This window comes from Citrus sinensis, chromosome 6 (genome assembly GCF_022201045.2).
Source record: "Citrus sinensis cultivar Valencia sweet orange chromosome 6, DVS_A1.0, whole genome shotgun sequence".
In the NCBI taxonomy this organism is placed as follows: Eukaryota; Viridiplantae; Streptophyta; class Magnoliopsida; order Sapindales; family Rutaceae; genus Citrus; species Citrus sinensis.
The window spans coordinates 11,937,748-11,944,193 of record NC_068561.1 but is presented as its reverse complement, the minus strand read 5'-3'; the positions used below and the strand labels follow the sequence as shown (position 1 = coordinate 11,944,193).

The 6,446-nt window shown below is 29.7% G+C and overlaps 1 non-coding gene across 1 annotated transcript; it reads left to right on the top strand.

Moving 5' to 3' along the window:
- The first annotated feature begins 421 nt into the window (after positions 1-421).
- Positions 422-525, top strand: LOC127903163 (small nucleolar RNA R71). Its single transcript, XR_008055882.1, has one exon. It is a non-coding gene; the product is annotated as a small nucleolar RNA R71 (small nucleolar RNA).
- Positions 526-6,446: the final 5,921 nt, after the last annotated feature.

Below are 6,446 nucleotides of genomic sequence, written 5' to 3'. Positions count from 1 at the left end.
AAAATTGGGGTGGTCTCTCCATCCAGGATTATATGTGTTGGAGTATGGGTTGTAATTTGATGGTTTTCTCATTATACCTATGGCATTGGCTTGATCTGAGTATGAGTCAAGGTCATGTGGTTCAGTTGATTTAGTAGTCGATAACGATGCTAATTGTCGAGCAAGACCTTCAACCATCTCTTTGACTTCTTTGATTCCTGAAGTTGATTCACCAATTTGAACCTCATTCACTCCTTTAATTCTTCTAGTAGTCCTGAGTGATCGACTCCGTTGTTGGGAATTATCCGCTTGTCGCTGGAAGAATTCCCAAATTTCTGATGCACTTTTTGACATTAGCTCTCCTCCACTTGTTGCCATTAGCCATTCTTGCACATTCGGTAGTAATCCCTCCAAAAAGTATTGACATTGGTGCCATTTCTCGTACCCATGATGTGGACACTTCAAGAGTAGCCCATTGAATCGCTCCCATGTTTCGAAAAATTGCTCGTCCTCTCTCTGGGTAAACTCCGAGATTTCCCTGCGAATAGCATTGGTTTTATGCACTGGGAAATATTTATTCAAAAATTTCGTTACCATTTGTTCCCATGATGCAATACTATTAGCAGGCAATGTATTAAGCCATGAACGAGCTCTATCTTTTAAAGAAAATGGGAATAGTCTAAGTTTAACATCATCGTCTGAAAAATTTTCATATTTAAAAGTTTGACAAATGGCATGAAAATCATTCAGATGATTATATGGGTCCTCATTTTCTAGGCCATAAAATGTGGGGAGACAATTTAGCACACTAGGTTTTAATTCGAAACTCCTAGCAGCTACATTTGGGTATCTTATGCATGATGTGCTCAAATTAGCTAAGGGACTAAAATAGTCCTTAAATGGCCTCTCCTGTGGTTGCAAATCCATTTTATTTTTTACTTGTTTGTGTGTGCGAAGTGTTTTCTCAAGTTCAAGGTCTATAGGTTCAAGATTGGGTAATAATGACCTTCGACCATGCATGCAAAACAAATAAAATAAAAAATAAAGATGGGAACAAAATAAATAAAAATAAAGAAGAGGGAGAAATTACGATACTAACCTTATTGCGCTATTACAAACTTTCTATAAAAATACACAAAAACAAATACGTGAAATAAATTAAATAAAATAAACAAAAATTACAAAGAAAAAAAAAATAAATTAAAAATTAAATTACAGAATTTTAAAGAGGAGAAAAAGAAGAGAAATACTAACCTTTAAATGTAGATTTACTTTTTTTTTTCTTTTTTTTAATTAATAAAAAAACTACAAGAAAATTAATTAAAAGGAATTATTCATAAAAATTAATTCTATGAATTAAAATTACTTACCTCCCCGGCAACGGCGCCAAAAACTTGTTGTGCAAATTTTAATGTACTCTCAAGCGCACGAATCTATTGTAGTATAGACTAATGGTGACGAGTGTCGATCCCACGAGGAGGTGGATTTTAATTATATATAGAATTAATTTTGTAAATGGGTAGTTGGATTTATGGTGGAAATGATTTGGAATATGCTAATACTTAAATTAAAATGGCGAGAATAAATTCTAAAATTGGAATTGCAATGAAGAGAATAAATTGAAGAGAAAATCTATTAAATTGACGTACTTGGGTATCTGGATCCGTATCAACATGCATCATGGGCTAAATAATCCGTATTAATGCCAATTAAATCATGAGGGGGGAATCCACACCTCATGAACCACGCTCTAATCAATATGGTGCTAAGGGCTTATCGTGCCAAATAATAATAACCTTGTACTAGAGGGCCGGTGAAACCAAGGCGGTACTAGACAAGAATATTATTATTTGTCGACGAGAAGTCAAAACATCCACAAAAACTAGAGGGGAAGAGAAAATAAATTTACCAAATTAAGCCCATGACACATGTTGAGACTTCACCTTCAACCCAAGCTTGAAAGAAAATTAGCCATTCATAATTGGACTAGGGGCAAAATGGGAATTTATTAAAATATGAAGAAAATACAAGATGGAGAAGGAATTACAGAAAATGGATCCCAAAAATGGATTCAGAGATATCAAATTAGGGGGGAGGCCCCCTTTTTATAGATACATGGAGTAAATCATGGCCATCGGATTAAAAACAGTTTGGACGCTCAGGATTGCGCCACGTCATCAGTCAACAGTCCACGGTTTGACCACGCGGATGAACAGTAACACGGTTTGACCCGACTTTGAACAGTAACGCGGTTTGACCCGGATGAACAGTAACGCGGTTTGGTTGAAAATAATCCTGTGTGATGCATGCACCGTACGCGAGATTTTTCGTCCACTGATATGCTGCCACGTCACCATCAACAGTACATAAGAATTTTAGCCCAACAGGATCGTGACACCTCATCAGTCAATGCCACATCATCGATCCGTCTATGTGAACAGTGTCGTGAACAGTAACGTAGACAGTACCGTATACGTGAATAGTACCGTACATGTGAATAGTGTCATTTTTCCTTTTATGCTCCTCCTAAGGTTTTCGACCGTCCTGAGTTCAAAAGTGATGTCCGTTTTGCCATCTGATCTCTCCTTTATTGTGAAATGACTATAATGCCCCTAAAATACATAAATTACTTAATTAAAATAAAACACACGTAATTAAATCACAAGAATGTTAAATACATAAAAGTAAGGGTTGTTAGTAAGACTTGAAATGTAAAATGACGGTTTTCTCCTTTATAAATATGCATTTTCTAACACTCAACAGTGGTGGTGGATCGTGATCTAACATGAGTGGTGGTGGCGGATCGTGATCTAACATGAGTGGTGGTGGCGGATCGTGATCTAGGAGTCTAAATCACTTCAGCGGAAAAAGCCAACTCGGATTTTCAAGGTACGATTTCTGGATTACGTATTCCTATATATTATATGAGAGCAGTCCTTAAAAGGTTTTATAAAAAATTTTAAAAACCTGATTTTTCCCAACAGTTTAAGCATACTCTCTGGTTTGGTTCTCTTTCATTTTCCTGAAACTGATTTAGGATTTGCATTTTATGATGCTTAACTTGACAACCAATATTTATTGAAACTCCATTTTAAGCAGATCCTCTCAAATAATGCTGAAAAAATCCCCGTTGCTACCAACATTCACTTTAATTTGCAAATACCATTCTTCTAAACAGTAATTTTCCTCACTTTTTCTCTTTCTTTTGTCATGGAGTCTTGCTATCCTCCACAATCTACAGATTTGTTCGTGATAAAAGCTTTGTTACTTGATAACATGAAAGGTTTACTCGTTCTTTATAATAGTTGTTGCTACCTGCCACTTTCACTTTGTGTTTGTGCCACGACATTTGATCAACATCTCTCTCTATCTCTATGCTTTCCGTGATTTCTTCCTGAAAAAGAATTTTGTGCAAGAAAACGTAATGATTTAGTTAAACTTATGTTTTGTCCTTTATTATAATCACAAGTGGGGGTTTTAGAAAATTATTGATAATAGTCTGTTAAAGAATTTTATAGAGTTTGTATTCTATGGTCTGTCTACTATGTACAATATATTTACATTAATTTATTAATATCATCTGTAAATACATGATAATTAAAATGTAATTTTTGGGTTTCTGTGTACATGTACTTGTATTTATAACTCATACATGAATCTTACTTAAAAAAATAATGCTTGTACTAAGAAAACTCTTCATATATTAATAAATACTCAATTATCGATAAATTAACAAATTATTTATATATCGATAAATAAATAACCTTGCTAAAATATTTTTTTTCCTAATCTCAACAATATTTTTTATAGATTTTTTTTTGTATTAATTTGATTTATTTTTCAACTTAATAAAAATATTCAAATTAAATTATTAAGTTATTAAGTCAATTTTCTTAACTTTTTGTTTGATCTAAAAATTTGAATGATATTATTAAAAAATATTCTTCAAAATATCCTAATCTAATTAGTTAATTTTTATCCTTAACTAAATAAAATTTAATAATTAACATTATTACCAATCTCTATAATTTGTGATAATAGAGTGGTAGACTACTATTATATGTATCCTTTTATTTTCTTTAAATTAGCATTATTTATCTTTATAACTTTTTATGAATATTTTTTCATATAAAAACATCATAAAATACAATAAAATTAATTAACATATACTAATTTAAAATATAAAGGAGTGTACTCAATCCATTTATGTTATGATAATATGTTATTTTATTTAAGTTATTTGACTTTTGAGATGCCTATTATTTGTTTAACATTTGTAAATTGTAAGGGTACAAATGTAAAAATACTAACTTTTAGATTTTTTTAAGTTACAAAATAAATAACTTAATATTTATTTTTAATAACTCAAATAAAAAAATAAATATATCATTCAAATTCAGATATTTAGTTTTATATAAAATTTAGACTAATTCAAAACTATTTAAATTTTAGATAAAAAATAAAATTTAGACTAATTCAAAACTATTTAAATTTCAGACCAAAAAACAAGCAACATCATCAAATGTGTCACTAAAACTTTACTAAATGACCGAAAAGTATGAAAAATTTCAGTTGCTTTGGGGATTCAACAACATTATCTCAATAGCAGTGTATCCTTCCGTCCATTTACTGTTATGGTTAGAAAATCCATTAAAATTAATAAAATACGGTTATTTAACATGCTTAAATTGGAAGGTACAGTACTCTTAACTCTTAATGGATCTCATAGTTTCTAAAACGGGAGAAGCCATTGGTACCCACCTAAAACTCACATAAGACCCTTCTTTCTTGAATTTATAATTTTAATTCTAATTAAATAAATTTAATAAAACTCTTGAATTACGGCTGGTGTCAACTACCCTTAACTTGCATGGCTACAAAAAAGAGAATGGCTTCCTTTTTTCCACTGGTTTAAACTTGTTTTATAATAATATATTGATGTCCTTTCCCATGGAATAAAAAATAAAATAAGGTGGTTTGTGATGTGAAGAAAGAGGAGGAGAGGAAATGAGAGAAATGGAAGTGAAGGGAAAGAAAGGAGAGGAAGGGAATAAGGAAATTAAATTTCAATGTTTAATTTAACATAAAATTCTATGGGAAATGAAATTATAATTTTTATTTTTGGACAAATTTACCTATCCTGATTTGTTCTTTTTTTTTTTTTGGAATAAAAAAATCCTATCCTGATTTATATGCAAATAAAGACAATACTTAGTGGTAGAAAATTCTCGTGACTGATTATTTAATTACATAGGACGTAGGACACGTGTGCGATCAAGCGGCGAAATTATTAAAAAGTCAAAAGAGGAAAAAAGAAAAGAAAAGAAAAAAGTGAAAGTGAGGACAAACAAAAAGAAAGGACTACTACAGGAGAAACCGTGGAAATAAATGCAGAAAGAGAGAGAAAAAAGTAAATCCGCCTAAAAAAATTCCAAATGCTTATCATTCTCAAGTTTTAAAAAGGTTCGACTATTTGTATTTTAAAAAATTATTTTAAATATTTATATTTATATATAATTTTATTACAAAAGTATTTTCTTATATAAGTTTTTATTGAGAATTTTTTATTATGAGCACATATAATATTATTCCTCTTAACGCTCATTTAAAATACTCAAATTAATGTTAATTTCTTACTATTTTAAACCTTAAATTTTTTCTTCCGTTTGTCTTAAAACAAATATTTACAAAAGCTACTTATCATTCTTTGTTTATTGGCGAAATTTATTATATAACTAAATAATTAAATTTTAATAAAAAGTTTGTTTAGAGAATTTTTTTAGTGTGTATAGCATTTTTATGAGTGTATAGAATAAGTAAAGATGATTGGTTTAGAAAAATTAAGTGAGGACATTTTTTACATTTTAAATAGTGTACAAAATATAATATAATTTTTTAAAATTAATAGATGAATACATATAATAATAAAGTGTTTAAAATAATTCTTAGAGTATATATAACCCCACCCATTTTAAAATTAAATCAAATAAACTATTCACCCTTTTATCTAAAGATGCCTTTATGAACTATTTCAAAGTAATTTAATCTAATTTTAAAATTAATTTATAAGGGAATAAGAATATTAAAAAGTTGCTGGAAAAGGATGGGTTACAGTGAGGGCCCGCGGCCAGCTGTTAAGTCTCCAAAGCAGGCCGGCAAAATTTGACTAATTTTTAGGATAATTCTTTTTATTAAATTTAAGGATATGTTCAACTTACTGAATTACTAAATTAACCTAACTTTTAGTTTTAATATTTTAAAATTATTAGTCTTCTTTTTTTCATAAGTTTAGGTTGGACTAATTCTCAAATTTTAATATAAACTAAATTTGATTGTATCAATAATGAATTTATTTTCAATAATAATTTTTATTTTATTTAATTTAAATTGAAGGCTCTATTTGAGACTAAGGGTCTGTATGATATTATTTTTTGGAGGCTTAAAAGTGATTTTAAAAGTTTAAAAGT